General features: G+C 46.1%; 1 non-coding gene across 1 annotated transcript; it reads left to right on the top strand.

The window, feature by feature from the left end:
• The first annotated feature begins 7536 nt into the window (after positions 1–7536).
• On the top strand, positions 7537–7643 carry LOC121133395. The gene has a single exon (XR_005870223.1). It is a non-coding gene; the product is annotated as a U6 spliceosomal RNA (small nuclear RNA).
• The last annotated feature ends 10312 nt before the right edge of the window (positions 7644–17955 follow it).

The raw sequence follows: 17955 nt of genomic DNA, 5'->3' as shown, positions 1-17955 counted from the left end.
AGCCAAGTCAGAGGACCCAAATAACCTGGGGTGCCACAAATACACACACTCCATGTCTCTGCTTCTCCACACAGAAATATGTGAGGACTTCTAAGGGCAGTGCGCTGTCCAAGCCAAAAGTATGCAAGGTGACACACTCCGTCTACAATATATTAGAACTAGACGGGGCCGGGCGTTGGTGGCGCACGCCTTTAATCCCAGCACTTGGGAGGCAGAGGCAGGCGGATCTCTGTGAGTTCGAGGCCAGCCTAGTCTACAAGAGCTAGTTCCAGGACAGCCTCCAAAGCCACAGAGAAACCCTGTCTCGAAAAACGAAAAAAAAAAAAAAAAAAAGAACTAGACGGGGAGGAGCATACAGAGATAACATTTGACAGTGCCATCCTGTACCCCTCTACACTCAGGCACCTGCCTTCCTGACACTGTAAAACTGTCCTCAAGGTTTCCTAAGCCAACCAGTGGAGGAGTCTGGGAGCTTGCGCCGACTTTGCAAAATTAGCTCAAGGAAATTTTAAGAAGAGGAGGCCAAGGGGATGCAGGCAGAGCCATGATGCAAGAGGATGACAGTAAAGTGGACAGCCACAGGAGAGCTGGCTAGAGGTGTGGGTCCCCACAACAAACCTGGAGTCAGACCTGCACTGCCAACACTAGTGGGGACCTGTACTTCCAAAGAGAGGGCCCAGGGGAGCACAGCACTCAGTCCTTCACTGACACACAGGGTCAAGTCCAAGTCTAGCCATGCCTGCACTATCTGAATCCTCGCAACTGCTGAAAATACATTATTTGTACGAGAGTCAGAGATGGAGCACCTTTATGAGTTTATAGTGTACAAAAAGGAGGACAGAGCAGGAAGCCACTTTCAACCCATTTGTAAGCAAGCAGGGGAGAGGATGCCTTCTTACACTCAATAGGAAAGCAAACCAGGCAGGGGCAGGGCTGTCTCCAGGCTGAGCCACATGTGGCCCTGCACAAAGTTGCTCCCACCAGCCTGGAGGATGCGTGTTTCCCACGCAGAGAAGCCCTTCTGCCAGCCTCTCGGGGCTAGAATCTGGTAGCTGGGCAGTACTGAGGAGTCCCTGGTCAGCGACAGCAGAGGGGCTGCCCCAGATCACAGTATGGCACACGCATTTTCAAGCCAGAACTGAACAGAGGAGTTCACAACTCAGCTTATTTAGGCGATATTTTGGCTATATTCAGTGTGGATATCGAGGCTTCAGAGCAAACAAACCAATGAGAAGTCAGAGGTAGCTTTTATGCATCTGTCTGAAAGGTTTTTAGAAACCACCTTCTGTAGTGATTTGGCTAAGCCGATACATTCAACTTGAGAGACAATAAAAATGGTAGAACAAATCCAAAGACACAAAGTGAAAGCTCTGTAATGGCGCTGACCACACACACACACACACACACACACACACACACACACACACACACACACACACACACACAGCGGTTTGAGTGTAAAAGCTCCTTTAGTTTCAGACACTGGATACCCTGACCACAGACAGTTTGTATGGGGCTGAATAGAGCATGGACTTAGAACCCAGCAGGGTCACAAGGCTTCAGGTGCCCCTGCCACCCATGGATGTACCATAAACGACAGTGTGACACAGCAGTGACTTCACAGCTTTAAGTTCAGGACTGGCTAAAGAAATGCAGCGATGGCCTGGTAACACTAGCTGGGCCATTCAGATGCTAAGATGACAAAGGCCACATGGAACTAGAATGACATACTTCTGGGGGCCTGGCCGATCACAAGAAAACTAAACAGACCAAAAGTGCCACAAAGACTCCTAACTAATACGTTTACATTCAAGCCTTCTCTTCAGGTCTTAAAGACCATGCTGTTCAGAGGTGGAAAACTTTTTGTTGGAAAGCCAGACGAGGCCAGTCCACAGTGCTGGAGAGAGCAGAGTCCAGCCCGCACACTCTAGCATATAATACTGAAATGTGTTGGGATCGGAAAAGCAAGGCAATGTCCCAGATCCACATCACTCCTGCCACTGCGAGTCTGTTTACAATCACTTCAAATGAGTACAGCAGATTCATTGCTGGATGTGATAAAGAAAACTATCACAAGATCAGTGCAATTTACAGGATCAGCACGCCTGCCACAGGATGCCCATGACAGAGCTACACGTGTACTGTCTATGGTGAGCCAGCCAGCACGGTTACTTTGGGGAAGGGTTTAAAACATAAACAAAATGTTTGCATTCGCAAATGAGGCATATGAACACCAAGGGAGTATAACATCTATTCAGGGCACATTCCTTTTTTCATAGGTGTGAAAAATGAGTTAGGGAGAGGTCACAGAAAGGTTGCTTATGGCATGTCTGGGGCCACTGGGATTGTCCACTGCCTGTGTAGCATAATGCCCATGAAAAATCCTTGTAACAATCCAAGAGGTTAGGGCCATGCTGAGGGCCCTGAAGGTTCGTTCCTGTGACCAGCCAGCGCTACCACCACAGGGACTACCAAGAGAGGCCACCTAGCCTCTAAGGACTCCTAGACACTCAGGGGTCCCAGCTGTCAGCTGCATGACTCTAGGCTGATCTACCTTTAACACATTGTATCAAATATAGAATTTGATTGAAAAACTGCTTGTAAAAATAAAATTCAAATCACCCTGCAGATCAATGCCAAAGCATACCACACTGATGCATCTATAAGAAAAACAATTCATCCAGAAAAACTACATCTGTGGCTTCCAAAAATAAAGCATCCACAAGCCTGATTTCTTTTTGATAACGAAAATAGGGGTATTCAAAGGAGATGTGGAGAGTTCTATATGGCCAGCATTGAATTGCTCCTGCACAAGCTGCTGGGCTGCTTCTAATTTTTCTTTGATTAGAGGCCATTGCCCTACCCAGACAGGATCATCATTTATCCAAGTGATTTTATCTGCCGGGGGTGCAGGGGAAGCAGTGACCGCTACTGAAAATTTTGAGCAGGAGGGCTATAGCCAAGGCCCGCTCTATCATCGGGGTTGGGATTTTGGCGAGCAGCTTCTGCGGCTCCATCCACCTGTCTAGTGTGTGGTCGCCCTTGTGCTGCAGGAAGGGGTTTAGCAGGGGGAGGCGGTTCGGCTCCCTCCCCTTCAGGGCCAAAAAGAGGGAACTGGAGTTTAGGTGATGCCGAGGAAAGGAGCTGTGAAAACTTGTCGCTGAGAGCTTGAACGAGAGAGGAAGCAAGAGAATCAACAGTGGAGGAGTATTTGGGAGCAAAAGGTCGAGGAAGATCAGGGAGCTAGGAAGGATCATAGGCAGAAGGTCTCGTGGCCAGAGAGACCTCGCGCCCGAAGGTAGGTGGCAGCCTCTTCCTCTAGCTCCTGGGCGTCCCCAGGATCGAGAGGTTCCTCGGGAGGAGCAGAAGCGACAGCCTGTAGGGAGGGGTAGATACCGGTGGCTAGAGAGCGAACTTTAGGGGCAAAAGAGGTAGGTTGATCAGAAGGAGAAGGAGGAAGCTTATCAAAGTCAGAGTTAGCAGAGGAAGAGGAACAATCTTTAGAAAGATCAGCGACAGAACTTGCCCTGGAGCTGGCACGAGAGCACCCTTGGGAAGCTACCTCTAGGTGTTGTTGGGCATCTTTAAGAATTTGTTCATTTCGGGGGCTTTCCTTTGCGTTAACAATGATACCTTTTAAGAGATCCCAATACTGCTGCATAATCTTTTTATCGCTTTCAGAGCCTTTGGTTTCAAAATAATTAGTTAATTCGGCCCTGACTTGTTCCCAAGTACTGCAAACTATTTTTGGACAAGTAATGACAAACCAGGCACAGACTTCATGGACAAAAAGCAGAAACTTAAGCAAATCTTTTTTCTTAACACCAATGTTTCTATCTCTTAATTCTTTCTGAATTCCTTTAATAAATCTGGCTTCCTTGCTCATATTAGTCCCCATTTTCGCGGGACGAATGGGACGGCGGTGTTAACCTAGGTTATTAGACTGACCCTACTCTGCACCACCCGGATGGGGCTTACCTGATGCCTTATGAGTGGGCTCCGGACTCGTTGCACCTCTGCCGTCCGATCGGTGGTCTGTAACTCGTGCCCCATGTCGGACGCCAGTTGTGACCCCGGAGGGGATCCCCGACCCGCAGGGATGAGGTGATGAGGGTCGCTACTAATTTGGTGGGTCTTCATGAGCAGATCCGATCTTAAAAGTAAACTTCAAGAGGTTAAAGGAAACAGGCTCAAGACAACGTTCGCTGATCAAGAGCGTTTATTTTTGGGGTGAGATGATTCTTATAGGAAAAGAATCTCAGGGGGCAGTACAAGCATGCCAATCAAGTCTCAACTCAAATATACACCAAATAAGGTAAAGACAAAGCTATAATTTTCCATCAGTTGCATTCCACAAATGCTTGTCAGCGTAAGTCAGGTGCAGGAATTAGGGAGGGGTAGGAAGTATTCAAAGGAACACTTTAACCTTTTGTTAACAAAGACAATTGCTCTATAAGGGTTACTTCCCCTTGGCTAGGCGGGTGGGCTGCCCTGTGTAAATTTAACTTTTATGGTTAACCTTTTCCTTTGTCTCAAGGGCATGTGTGCTCGAAGTCATGTAGGCAGAAGGCCAAGAAATGGCTGACAGACTCCATTTTGTTCAAGGTTCTAGCAGTCCCCAACAAGTGCCTGCTCCAAAAGCTTATCTTGTTCAGAAAAATAGTTAAGGCGGGGAACTAATTTAACTATAATGCAAAACATAGAGGTGGAATTTAGGAGGGGCGAGTAGATGCAGGTGGTAAGGCCGTCCTGACAGGCCACCAGGTATCTTGTCAGGGATTAGGTATAGAGAAGGGTTATCAGGAGACAGGGTGAGATTGCAGAGATGGAAGTGTGTTGAAGGAATTTGGAGACTGGGGGTGCTATGCAGAGTCCAGAGCCTATGATTTGGAGATTCGATGACATCAAGGGTCAGGAACACTGGTTAAGCGTGTTTCACTGGAACTGGCTTGGGCAGGCTTCAGGTCAAGTTTTTCTTTGCTCCATGAATCTCACCAAATCATGCATTAACTCTCATTTTCTAGATTTTCTTTTTTTAACCATAAATATTTAGGATGCTCTCTGTATCCTTTCCTCTTCTAAACTCTATAGAATCATCCATACAGATTCTCTTGGCTCCTAGGTCAAACTGTAGGCTTCTGCTATTTTTTCACCAACTGGCTCTAAGGGCTCAAATTGCCAACATTTCCTGTTAAGACACTGACTGACTGGTTGGATGCTCCTTTTGGCTATATCCAAAGCAATTTAGGTAGTTTTTAACTATATCTGAAGTAATTTAAGTATCCTTTTACTCATACCCAAGGCAATTCGAGCAGTTCCTTTTGTCAACATTCACGCATTCACAATCATATTCCATACATACTGGTGTGGCCACAACATCACATAACATGCAGACGTCTCCTTTTAGGTTATGATTAGTTAGTTGAAATGAAACTTCTTTAATTGAAGTCTCTTGTGAACACAGTAGCTGTAGCCAGTCCTTGAATTATGAGCATCCAAAATCTGAACAAATCCAAATGTATCCATGTTATCTTTCTTTCTCTATAAGGTCTTCTTCTTCTTCTTCTTCTTCTTCTTCTTCTTCTTCTTCTTCTTCTTCTTCTTCTTCTTCTTCTTCCTCTTCTTTTTTGTTTTTTTGAGACAGGGTTTCTCTGTATTGTTCTTTCTTTCTCTATAAGGTCTTAAAACAGCTTCTGACTGGCTGTATTAATAGCACTTTCTATCTGCAGCCGTTCTCAAGGCTGTGAGCTTCCTAGGTTTAGGTGCGGAGGTCTCTATCACACTGCTAACTGGTTCAGGGGCAGATAGTTTCTGCTGTCCTTTGCATATGCAAGGTTGAACCTTCATTTCCCCAAGCCCAGGAGCAACTCTGATACAGCTGCAGCGGTGGCTTCTGCAAGAAAGAAAGATCTCTTCAAAACTTATAAACTCTAAAATTTTCTGTACTTAGTTTAGCTTTATTTCAGCTCTCCTGGCTATTAAAATATACACAAGTAAATCATCCGACCAATAATTCTCTGTCTCTTATCTAATCGTATACATTAAGATCCTTGATTTTAACCCTTACTCCTCGAGTCTTGAGAGACTCGAGTCCCTTAATGGACAAATTTTGCTTACTAAATGCTTGTCCCCTGGCGTAAGCTTACCTTGCGCTGCTGAGTTACTCCTCCGATCTGACTCATAGCCTGGTAAAGCTGTGGCAACCTCTGCAGATCCCTCTCACAGTGAGGTGGAGCCATGGTGACCTCTGCGACCTGGTACATTCCCCCCTCAGGCACGGTGGCTCAGTGAAGGTGGGCAGGCCTGCCCCTCTGGGTGCAGCAGCGTTCCTGGAGTCCTTAGGGTCTTTGAGCTAGATCTTGGGTGCCAATTTGCCCTGGCCAGCTGGGCACAATGAAGATCTAGCCCGCGGGAACTGGAATGATGGGACAAGAGACACAAGAAACGGACAGCAAGACAACATGGCTGATCAAGATTCGAGATTTTATTTTTCTCAGGCCTGTTATATAGTGGTTAGGGTAGGAAACTAGGTAGGATGGAGTAGTCAAAGGAGAGGGGTCGTTGCCTAGTAACCAGGCCACAGATGGTGAGCTGATAGCAGGTGCTGGCAAGGAGAAAGGGTCGCAGAAGGAGGGGTTAAGTGATCTAGTTGTGGATGTTTCCTGTGAGCGCAAGTTCTATTCATTAGGAAGCTGGGGAGGGGATGGACTAGTCTTTAAAAAAGGCTGGCAATATTTACAAGAGGGGCCGGGCGTTGGTGGCACACGCCTTTAATCCCAGCACTCGGGAGGCAGAGGCAGGTGGATCTCTGTGAGTTCGAGGCCAGCCTGGTCTACAAAGTGAGTTCCAGGACAGCCTCCAAAGCCACAGAGAAACCCTGTCTCGAAAAACCAAAAAAAAAAAAAAATTACAAGAGGTCCTAAATAATCATTATCACTCCCAATATTAATTTTTATTTTTTATTTTATGTATGTGTATGAGTGTTTTCCCTGCATACATACATCACTTACATCCTGGTACCTGCAGAGGCCAGAAGAGGACATTGGATCCCTTGGAACTGGCTTTACAGAAAGTCTATAGGCTGCCAGTGTGTCCCAGGGTGATGGGAAATAACCCGGATCTTCTGGAAGAGCAGCCAGTGCTCCTAACTCCTGAGCAATCTCTCCAGCCCCATGCGGTAATTTTTGTTTTGCTTTGCATTTTTAAGATAGGGTCTCACTTTGTAGCCTTGGCTAGCCTGGAAGTTACAATCTGTAACTCACAGATTTGTCTGTGGCGTGCCAGAATTGATTAATTACCAGCCATGCAGGTAATTTTTTGAGAGAAAGTTTCTGTGTATTTCAGAACAGGGAAAAAGGAATCAATACTGAGGAGAGGCTTGATCTGGAAAATTCCTCCTATGTATTACATGTCAGATAAATACTGACTTTTTTTCAAATCTAAAGGCCTAAATTCCCTATTAAATATGAACCAATAAAACTTCACATCCTGGCCTTAACAGTCAAGTATCAAAAATTAATTTTAAAAGCATTGTGCGTGCTCGCTTCGGCAGCACAAATACTAAAATTGGAACGATACAGAGAAGATTAACACGGCCCCTGCGCAATGATGACACGCAAATTCGTGAAGCGTTCCATAGTTTTGACGATGACCAGTGGTTAGACCTCTCACTAGACCAGCTGGACCAGAAGCTGCAAGACACTGCAGGCAGAAAAGAGTCACAGCCCGTTTCCCAGAAGAAGGAGGAGAACTATGACGTAGTACAGGTCTCAGACAGCATGAAGGCCTTCATCTCCAAAGTCTCAACCCACAAGGGGGCGGAGCTGCCAAGAGACGCTTCTGAAGCTCCAATCACTTTTTTTTAATTTTACGAGACAGGGTTTCTCTGTATTGTTTTGGAGGCTATCGGTCCAGCCCGGCCTCGAACTCACAGAGATTCGCCTGCCTCTGCCTCCCGAGTGCTGTGATTAAAGGCGTGCGCCACTACCGCCCGGCTCCAATCACTTTTGATGCAGATTCTTTCCTTAATTATTTTCATAAGATTTTAGGCACAAAATCTCAAGAGTCAGACTCTGATGATCTAGATGACGATGACTTCGAATGTTTAGACAGTGATGATGACTTGGACTTTGAAACTCAGGACTCTGAATCTCTGAAGGGAGCTCTTGGCAGTCTCAAGTCCTACATGGCCCAGATGGACCAAGAACTGGCGCACACCGGCATGGGTAAAAGCTTCAGTACCTGGAAGCAGGTGAAGAAAGGCCCTCCATCCCAGACTGCAAATGACAATTCAGATGAGGAAGACTCAGGTGCAGGAGATTGTGCTGTGGAAACAGTGGATGTAGTCCTAAACCTGGTCTCCAATATCCTGGAACCCTACAGCTCCCAAGCTGGGCTGGCAGGGCCTGCTTCCAACCTGTTACACAGCGTGGGTGTGTGACTCCCTGACAATGCTGACCACGTCCCCAAGGAAGCCAGTGATGGGTCAGCCTGCACATCAACCGAGTAAACCCCGAATAAACAATAAAGAAATTCTCACTCGTAGACTAAAAAAAAAAAGCATTGTGGCACGTCTTTAATCCCAGAACTTGAGTTCCAGGCCAGTCAGGTCTACAAAGTAGGATGCTGTCTCAAAACAAACAAACAAAAAAAAATCAACAAATAGATATCTCTAAAAGCAAATGATGCCCCTTTCATTGAAGTCACATAAAGAAAAGTGTCATTCTGCATTATATAGCTAGTTCAGAGCTGATGGCACACCTCTGTTATCAAAGCCCTTACCCTAGAACATTCAGCACTGAATTTGACTCCAGCACGTGTGTGTGTGTGTGTGTGTGCGTGGTATCAAAGAGTCAGATTTGACCGAAGATGTAGCTCTATTGTTACAGTGCTAGCCCAGCTTCCAGGAAGCCCTGAGCTTGCTCCCCAGTGCTGCATAATAACCCAGGTGTGCCAGTGCAATTCTGCCATCCCAGCACTCAGGAGGTGGAACAGAGGGATCAGAAACCCAAGGTTATCCTCAGGTAATATCACAAGGTTTTGGTCATCTAAAATTCACAAGAACCTGCCTTAAAAGAAAAAAATCAAGACTAGAGAGATGTCTCAGCAGTTAGGAACACTGGCTGTTCTTGCAGAGGACCCAGGTTCAGTTACCAACATGGGGGCTCACAGCCACCTGTAATTCCAGTCCTAAGGGATCCAGTGCCCTGTTCTGACCTCTGCAGGCACCAGGCATGCACATGGCACACATGCATACCTGCAGGCAAAACACTCATACACATAAAATAAGATATATAGACCTTCAAAAAAAAAAAAAAAAACTCCAGGGAGTGCAAACAATTATGGAAGCAGCTCCCCCTAGAGGTAAGAAAACATGACAGCTATTTCCACCATGAACTTAACATCTGGAATCACAGTATAATTACAAGTTTTTGCACACACGAGTGCCAAGAATAGCATTTGTCATCTTTAGCTACCTCACTGTCTCCATTTCTTGTTTCAAACAGACTGTTCGGGAGAAAACAACTGCGTGACTACCCTCTGGTCAGTAGACAGCCTTCCCGTCTCCTTGCCTCTCTCTAATTTGTTTCCTGGGAGTTTAACTAGGTTACAGAGGGTTTCGCCGTATAGGCCTGGCCAGACTGGAACTCCATAAGTAGACTAGGCTGCCCTTGAACTCTTCTTTACTCATTTATTTTTAAAAATAGCTTTACTCAGCCGGGCGTTGGTGGCGCATGCCTTTAATCCCAGCACTCGGGAGGCAGAGGCAGGCGGATCTCTGTGAGTTCGAGACCAGCCTGGTCTACAAAGTGAGTTCCAGGACAGCCTCCAAAGCCACAGAGAAACCCTGTCTCAAAAAACCAAAAAAAAAAAAAAATAGCTTTACTCTTTGGCACTTTCACACAAGGATACACTTACCTTGCTAACTTACCTCACTGTATTCGTGACTCCCCCTCCCCCACTTTGCCTGGATGCCCACTAATGCATCCCCTTCTTACCTTCATGCCTTCTTTTGTGTGTGTTTGTTTTTGTTGCTGTTATTTTTAGAAACCCTCGAGTTGAAGCGGAATCACCTACAGGAAGGTTCGCCAGTCTTGATCGTGTGTGGCGACCACGGCTGCCGCATGAGTGCCGCGCCCGAGGCGTGTGAAGACAGACTTCTTCCAGCCCTCCAGTTCTGACACCCTTTCCGCTCTTCTAGATGTTCCCGAGCCTCTGGCAGTGTGTGTGACGCAGATGCTACACTTAAGGCTGAGCAAGCACTCAGCTGCCACTCCGTCTCAGCAGTTATGAGTCCCTCTGTCTTCACCGCGGCCCACCACAGAAGGACTCAACCCTGACCAAGGGAGAGAGCAGCACTGACCTATGTGCAGAAACAGATGCTCAGCGGGCCCTTGGACAACACGCCCGTTGACTGGGCAAAGTAACAGGTTTCTCCCTAGAGCTTTGGACAGGCCTACAGTTTATCAAGGAACGAGGGGAAAGCATGGGCCACAGCCTTTATTGTGGTTTCTGCAGAAAATGCAATGCAGGACAGAAAGTACTTTGAATAATGTGGACTTCTCTGGAACACAGGAATAGTTTGTAGCGTTGGGTGCCTGGTCCTGAGGGATTCTGGGCAGAGACATTAGCTTGGAATGTGGGAATTAGATAAGGAAAGAGTTAGTGCTAGGGGCTCAGGATTAATCTGGGAATTTGTCATATATTTGCTGCCTGCAAAAGCTTGGTCCAAGAATGAGTTATACGTCGGTTTGGCTCTGTGATTAAAGAATGCCAGACAGACAAACTCAGAGTGTGAGACGACATAGAATAACACTTCTGGGAAGACTAGATAAGGAGAAAAGTGACTGACAGCATGTGCCTGGGCCATGGAGCAGCTGTGATTCCTGACACTGCAGACAAATGACAGCCAAGAGAAGGAAAAACAAGTAAGGATTTCGGAGCCAAGTGTGGTGGCATAGGCCTGCAATCCCAATGCTTGGAAGTAAGAGGCAGGAGAATCACAACGAGTCCCAGGTCATCTTGGTCTACACAATGAGTTACTGGCCAGCCAGGGCTGCATAATGAGAGCCTGTTTAATTCAAGTTGTCAGATTTGGTGGCTGACATCCTAAGTCATCCCACTTGCCCCTTGTTTAAAACAAAATTCCTTTTGGGGGGTATTAAAAGTTTTCACCGTGGAGGTCTCTCCTGTCCTTGGTTAAGTCTATTCCAAGTTTTTGTTTGCTTTGCATTCTGGAAAGTTAGGCAGTCTTGTCAGCTTGATCTTATGTGGTGGCCAAGCTGCGTGGGTCCAGGAGTGCCGTGTCTGAGGCGTGTGAAGACAGCGCTGCACAGTATGTCTTCCCTGTCTCTCTGTTTTGTCTGCATGTATGTCTGTGTGAGGGTGTCAGATTCCCTGGAACTGGAGTTACAGACAGTTGTGAACTGTATGTGGGTGCTGGGAATTGAACTCGGGTCTTCTGGAAGAGCAGCCAGTGCTCTTAACCCCTGACCCATTTTTCCAGCTCTCTCCAGGCTTTTCTTTCTTTCTTTTTGATTTTTCATACAATATATTCTGATCATGGTTTCCCCTCCCCCAACTCCTCCTAGCTCTTTTCCATCTCCCTGATCCACCCAACTTCACACACTTTCTTTCACTCCTTAAAAAGCAAACAAATGGGCTGGAGAGACAGCTCAGAGGTTAAGAGCACTGTCTGCTCTTCCAGAGGTCCTGAGTTCAATTCCCAGCAACCACATGGTGTCTCACAGCCATCTGTAATGCAGCCTGGTGCCCTCTTCTAGCCTGGGCAGAACACTGTAAAAATAATAAATAAATAATTATTTAAAAAAGCAAACAGATGAAACAAAACAAATTAAAAGTAAAATAAAACAAAACCCAAACTGGAATTAAAAAAAAAAGAAAATAAAAACAGAACAACAAAAAGAAAAAAAGAAATGCAAACACAAGAAACACATACAAAATCCATAAAAACACAAAACCAGAAAACATAATATACAAGCAAAAGACCAGCAAGACGGCCTGGCTGGACCGACAGCCTCCAAAACGATACAGAGAAACCCTGTCCCATAAAACCAAAAAAAAAAAAAAAAAAAAAAAAAGACCAGCAAGACAAAAAAAAAAAAAAGTCCAAGGAAAGCAGTGTGAGAGGGAAAGTCAACAGAAATACCATTGTGTTTGTGTCAACCATCTACTGCTGGGCATGGGCCTGTGTGTGACTGGTTAATATACTCAGTGAGACTCCACTGGAAAAAACTAATATTTCCTTTGCAAGCAGGAGTCAATGGCAGACAGCTTCTTGTTTAGGAGTGAAAGCTGGTGTCCACTTCAGCCTCTCAGTGCTGGGACCCTCTCTGGCTGGACCTGTGCACACTGCCACAGGTCTCTGGGAGTTCATGCTTTCATCAGTCCTTTTGTTTCTGGAAGACACTGATTTCTAGGGCGGGGAGGGTAATTCATCCCCTTTGGCTTTTGTTTGTTTGTTTTGTTTTCTAAGACAGGGTCTTTCTGTGTAGCTCTGGCTGTCCTGGAACTCACTACGTAGACCCGTCTGGCCTTGAATTTAGAGATCTGAGTGTTGGAATGGAAAGCTGCTCTGTAGCTCTTAAAATCTTTCTGCCTAGCTCCCTGGATCCCGCAGGGAGGGTGTGAAGGAGACTTCCCACTGAGGACGGGTGTTCCAAGGCCTCTCACTTCTGCACGTTGTGCAGTTGTGGGTTTCTGTGCTAGCTCCCATCTCCCAGACACTGATCTGAGTCTCCTCCCTTTGCGGCCACTGGGGGTCTCAGGTAGAAAGTGTTTCTAGGCTGACACAAAGGAATGGAGATGGGCAAGAAGGGAAGACGGGGAGGGTCCACCAGAAGAGCTGAGCTGGCTCCCCATGAAGAGGCGGTCTCTAAGGGATGGAGGTGGGGTGGGAGGAGCCAAGAGGCGGTCTCTAGGGGATGGAGGTGGGGTGGGAGGAGCGCCACCTCCAAGCAGGTTGCTACGGGGGTGGGGTGGGGGTGAGGGTGAGCCTGGAGAAATCAGCTTGGGGGACAGAAAAGATAGTGGAAATCACCTGGCAGAGTCCCAGCTCAGTGTGGGCACTGGGCTTCTAGGTAGAAAGTGTTTTTTTGTATTGGAGGCTGACATGAAGGAAGGGAGATGGACTAGAAGGGAAGGCCAGGAGGTGCTGGCTGCAGGACGGAGCAGAGTAGAGTTTGCCAGAGAGCATGTTGAATCTCCAGGGAGTAGAAGTAGGCTGGGAATTATGATGTGTTTTTAAAAAAATTGTTATCATGGGCTGCTACAGCAAACAGAATTAACAAAACAAAATTGTGATGGCTGATCTTGGCTATCAACTTTGACACACCTGGAAAGAGGAAGACTCAGTTGAAGGATTGTCTCCATCAGATTGACTTATGGGGATTTTCTTGGTTGGTCGGTATCTTCCCTAGGCAGGTGAACTGAGCTGCGTGGGAAAGCAAGCTAAGCAGGCCAAGCAGCTCTAAGGAGCAGGCTGGACAGCAGCGTTTACTCCGCAGCTTCTGCTTCCAAGCCCCTGCCCCGGCTCTCATCGATAATGGCCTGTAACCTGTAAGACATAATAAACACTCATTCCTTTCTAAGTTACGGTTGGTCATGGTGTCCATCACAGCAACAGAAGATAAAGCATCTCAAAGATACAGAACATGCTGTGTCCATCTTTATAGGCAAGAACCAGGAATAATCCTTAATAGCTACTGATAGGGAGTTTTGTTTCGTTTTTCAGGGAAGGATTTTCCTCTCTGTAGCCCTGGTTGTCCTGGAACTCATTCTGTAAACCAGGCTAGCCTCAAGAGATCTACCTGCCTCTAACCCTGAATGCTGTAGTAAAGGTGTGTGTCACATGCCTTTAATTCCAACACTTGGGAGGCAGAGGCAGGGGGATCTCTGTGAGTTCCAGGACAGCCAAGGCTATTCAGAGAAACCTTGTCTTGAAAAACAACAGCAAAAGAGTTTTAACCAATTCAGAGATGGGCTGGGGAGATGGAGAAATTGTTCAGTGCTCTTGCAGGGGACCTGGGCTCAGCATCCATATGGCAGCAACCATCAGTAATTCCTGTACCCAAGGATTCAACACCCTCAGGCTTCAGTGCCCAGATACACGTGTAGACAAAGCATCCATGCACATGAGCTAAAAATAAATCTTTTAAAAACAAAATAGAGCTCAGGTTCTTTTGTTAGGGATTGTACTTCTGTACAATGTCAACAGTGATTGTTTTAAATTTTATAAGGGCAAAATAAAACACAAACAAGTGCAGGCATTGAAAGAAAACCCATGAGGGAAATAAATACTTGCTGGAGTCATTTTTCCATAGTTGGTTATCAATTTTTGAGAAATGAGCCAAAACTGTGACTACCAAAGGACATAGAAGAGCTAGGATCACTCTGGGTGGCAGTGGTGCTCACCTTTAATCCCAGCACTCAGGAGGCAGAGGCAGGTGGACCTCTGTGAGTCTGAGGATAGCTTGGACTACAGAGTGAGTTCCAGGACAGACAAAGCTACAAAAAGAATCCCTGTCTTGAAAAACAAAAACAAACAAACAACAAAAAGGAATAGCTGTAATTACAGTTTTGCAGGAAGTTTAGCAATCTATAATGCGGGTTAACCATCTTCAGTTAGAGAGTCATCTTGAGCTGTTTATAAAGTGACCATTTGAAAGATATTGACATAGGCAGAAGAAGCCTTGACTTTGTTAAGGCTAGGTTTCTTTGTTGGTTAAAAATGGAAAACGTACCAGGAAATGCAAAAAATTATCCTGGTTAAATAGAAACTTTTTTTTTCATTTTAAAAATTCATGGAAGCCGGGTGTTGGTGGCACACGCCTTTAATCCCAGCACTCGGGAGGCAGAGGCAGGCGGATCTCTGTGAGTTCGAGACCAGCCTGGACTACCAAGCGAATTCCAGGACAGCCTCCAAAGCCACAGAGAAACCCTGTCTCGAAAAACCAAAAAAAAAAAATCATGGAATTGTGTGCGTGCATATATGTATGTGTGTATTAGTGTGGACCTTCACGTGGCGCAGCATAGAGGTCCTAGGAGAATTTTCTGGGCTTATTCTCACCTTCTACTTTGTTGAGAAAGGGTCTCTGTTGCTGTTTCTGCCACTTTGTCACGTACTGTAGGCTAGCAGGCCCGAGAGCTCTTGGCCAATTCTTCTGTCTCTACCTTCCATATCCTTAGGACTGCTGGGCTCATACATGTATGCCACAGCATGTGTCTTTTCATGTGAGGTCCATGGCTGGAGCACCAGTGCTTAGGCTTGCACACGTGCTTTTAACTGCTGAGCCCCTCTCTAGCCCGCTTTGTTTTAAGTCTGTTTGTTCCAAAAGCATATCACTATTTTAAGAGCACCTCTATTTTAAACAGGGGACTGAATTAGTGTATGCGTGTACACGAGTGTACCCCACAAGTGTGCATGCTGCCCATGGAGGCCAGAAGAGGGTGTTGGCTCCTCTGGAGCTATAGGTGGTTGTGAGCTGTCTCATGAAGGATCAGGAGACCAAACTGAGGTCTTGGGACCCACAGGAGGAGCTCTTAGTGACTGGGTCATCTCTGCATCCCCCAGTGAGTTAAATTTTGACTTTGGGAATTTTTTTCAATACTGGAGATTAGACCCAGAGCCTTCCACACTCCAGACAGATACTCTCCCACTGAGATGCATCCCAGCTCCACCTTAGGAATTTTAACAATCTTCCTCCCTCACCCCTCACCCCCCACCCCCCACCCGCCTCCAGACCGGGTTCCCTGCATAGCTCTGTAGACCAGGCTGGTCTTGAACTCACAGAGATCTGCCTGCCTGCCTCTGCCTCCGGAGTGCTGGGATTAAAGGCGTGCACCACCAACACCTGGCACGGCTTAGGTTTTGTAAAAAAACTCTTTTACGATGGCTCAGAGGTTAAGAGCACCGACTGCTCTTCCAGAGGTCCTGAGTTCAATTCCCAGCAACCACATGGTGGCTCACAACCATCCATAATGAGATCTGATGCCCTCTTCTGGGGTGCAGGCAAACATGGAGGCAGGGTGTTGTATTCATAATAAATAAATAAATAAATCTTAAAAAAAAACTCTTTTACTTGTTTTTTTTTCTCTTGTTCCCACATGAATCTGAGGGTTACAGAGTGATACATTTTGTATCAGTTGGCCACTATTAACAAAGTTTCCAATGGCCTTAGATGGTAAACCCTCTGGTATAAATAAGAAGGCAGAAAGAATAGAATAACAGAGAGCCATGAATCTGTACATATATAACTGTGCAGGTTCGTTTAGTGTAAAGAGGCATCTGTCTCCCCCATGAACCATGGTAAATAATAAATGGCTACTTTCCCCAAAGAGCGAAAGAGAAGAAAGCGCAAGGAGAGGTTATCCCATTATGCAGACTGGGCAGAGACTTGCTGTGGAGTTCAGTGTTATCAGGCTGGATCCATAGAGTTTGTACATTCATTTAAACACATATATAACATTGAGGCCTTAAGTCTAATATAGATGCAGGGTTGGTACTCAGGGATTTTAGGAGCAGATTAAGTTTTCTCCCATTCTATTTTGGACAAAAATGTCATAAAATCTATCACAGTAATTCTGAATGTAGTTTGAAAGAGAAACAAGATTTACCACCTTTTTTTTTCTATTTAGCAGATATATTTATTTAGATGAATGCTCTGTCTGCATACACACCTGAATGCCAGTAGAGGGCATCATTTCCCATTGCAGATGTGAGCCACCATTTGGAACTGAACTCAGGACCTCTGCAAGAGCAGCCAGTGCTCTTGACCGCTGAGCAGTCTCTCCCAGGTTTACCGCTCTTAGACCTTATTTCCTTAAATTAAAACAAAAGCTCAGTGCTTGTCATATAGACTGATGGTGGCCTTTTCTATTTCCATTCCTTGGCAAACAATTTCAACTGTAAAAGTGTCAATTTTATTTACTTATTTTTTGCTTGGTTTGTTGTTGGTTTTCAAGACAGAGTTTCTCTGTGTAGCCCTGGTTGTCCTGGAACTCACTTTTATAGACCAGGCTGGCTTTGAACTCACAGAGCTCCACCTGCCTCTGCCTCCCTAGTGCTGGGATTAAAGTCTTGTGCCACCAAGCCTAGAAAAATTTTTTAATTAAAATATTTATTTTATTTTATGTGTGTGAATATTTTGTTTGCATGTATCTGTGTGCTTGGTGTCCATGGGTGTCAGAAGAGGACATCGGGTCCCCTGAACCTGGAACCGCAGATGATTGTGAGCCACCATGTGGTGCTGGAAACTGAATCCAGGTCCTCCACAAGAGCAGCAAAGACTCTTAACTGATGAGCCATCTCTCTAGCTCATAGTGGAATAGCTTAGCGATCCATTTAATGTCTGCCCCAGCCCCGGCCCCAGAACTCAATGCACAGATAGAGTGGCTGAGCTGGATTACAGTCATATACCATTCCCCCATTTTCAGAGTGTTATAAGCGTAATCAGACCAATCTTTCAGGATGCTCCAACCAAGCCTACAAAATTAATAATTCTAACAGGGTTTTGTCAGATATCAGGCAAAGCATAGAGTATTCTTAAGCCAAGGAGGAAACCAGAAAGCACAATGCTTCAACTTGTCGAGGCAAACTGGTGAGGAGCTGAGGCCCAGGAAAGAAGTCCTCAATGGAATCATTTGGCAACCACCACAAAGTCCCTGTGCAGGCTGATTTTATGTCAGCCTGGAGCAAGGCTTCATTTGGGAAGAGGAACTGCAATGAAAACGTGTGCCCCATCAGACTGGCCTTTGGGAAGCCTGTAGGTGTGGTCTTGACTGCTGATTGGTGGGGTAGGGCCAGCTCACTGTGGGAAGCACCACTCCCTATCCAGGTGGTGGTTCTGGGTGCTATAAGAAAGCAGGCTGCGAGCCGGGCGTTGGTGGTGCACGCCTTTAATCCCAGCACTCCGGAGGCAGAGGCAGGCAGGCAGG

This window comes from Mesocricetus auratus, unplaced genomic scaffold (genome assembly GCF_017639785.1).
Source record: "Mesocricetus auratus isolate SY011 unplaced genomic scaffold, BCM_Maur_2.0 Super-Scaffold_100021, whole genome shotgun sequence".
In the NCBI taxonomy this organism is placed as follows: Eukaryota; Metazoa; Chordata; class Mammalia; order Rodentia; family Cricetidae; genus Mesocricetus; species Mesocricetus auratus.
The sequence above is the reverse complement of the archived record's forward strand: the minus strand, read 5'-3'. Positions and strand labels throughout refer to the sequence as shown.